Genomic DNA, 1,243 nt, shown 5'->3' with positions numbered 1-1,243 from the left:
ATGGATAAAGAAACAATTGAGTTTTTTCTTGTGGGATTAACAGACGCCCCAGAACTTCAGATCCCATTATTTGTCATTTTCACTTTCATCTACTTGATCACACTGATTGGGAACCTGGGGATGATCATGCTGATTCTCCTGGACTCCCGACTCCACACTCCCATGTACTTTTTCCTCAGTAACCTCTCCCTGGTGGACTGTGTTTATGCTTCAGCTGTCACTCCCAAGGTAATAGAAGGGTTTCTCACAAGAAATAAGATCATATCCTACAATGCATGCGCTGCCCAGATGTTCTTCTTTGCAGCCTTTGCTATTATTGAAAGTTTCATCCTGGCCTCAATGGCCTTTGATCGCCACGCAGCAGTGTGCAAACCCCTGCATTACACTAGCACCATGACAAGTATCACATGTGTCCTAATGGTTTCTGTCTCCTACATTTGTGGGATCCTGCAATCCTGCATTCATGTTGCCTTTACTTTCCAGCTCTCCTTCTGTCATTCCCATGTCATTAACCACTTTTTCTGTGACATTCCTCCCTTGCTTGCTATTTCTTGTTCTGATATCTATAAAAACGAGATCACCCTCTTTACATTAGCATCATTTGATGTTGCTTTCAGTCTCTTTGTTATCTTGAACTCTTACCTGCTTATTATTGTTGCAATCCTGAAGATGCACTCAGCTGAGGGCTGAAAGAAGGCTTTCTCCACCTGTGCTTCCCACATCACCACTGTTTCCATCTTCTTTGGGACAATCATCTTCATGTACTTACAGCCCAGCTCTAGTCACTCCATGGACACTGACAAGGTGGCTTCTGTCTTCTATACCATGATTATACCCATGCTTAACCCTCTTGTCTACAGCCTGAGAAATAAAGAAGTCAAGAATGCATTCCAGAAAGTCATTGGAAAAACAAAGTCTGCATTTGTCTCAGACAGATAATGGCAATCTGTGGAAGCCACCTAAAACTTGTATTCAAATCTAGTGCTTAGGGAATATTTTCATCATAATTATTTGTTTTTAATATCTCTGAACATTTTTGAAAATAAAGAAAAAGATAAAAATATCTCACATTTCATACATAAGCATCTCCTCATGCTTTTGGGATATGGCTAAGGTAGAAGAATTTTTATGTCTTGTAACCAATTTTGAGATCAGGATTCTAATGACAAATATTAAAGGATTCTGTATTGAAATTTGCTGATGAACTTCATACATACATGAAGCCAGAGTTGTTTTTAACAGC

General features: G+C 39.6%; 1 pseudogene across 1 annotated transcript; it reads left to right on the top strand.

Annotated features, from left to right (window-relative positions):
* Positions 1-939, top strand: LOC311609395 (olfactory receptor 5B12-like; annotated as a pseudogene). Its single transcript has one exon. The product of its transcript is annotated as an olfactory receptor 5B12-like (transcript).
* The last annotated feature ends 304 nt before the right edge of the window (positions 940-1,243 follow it).

This window comes from Acomys minous, assembly GCF_964271855.1.
Source record: "Acomys minous genome assembly, chromosome: 2".
In the NCBI taxonomy this organism is placed as follows: Eukaryota; Metazoa; Chordata; class Mammalia; order Rodentia; family Muridae; genus Acomys; species Acomys minous.
Note: the sequence above shows the minus strand (reverse complement) of the source record. Positions and strands in the feature narration are given on the sequence as shown.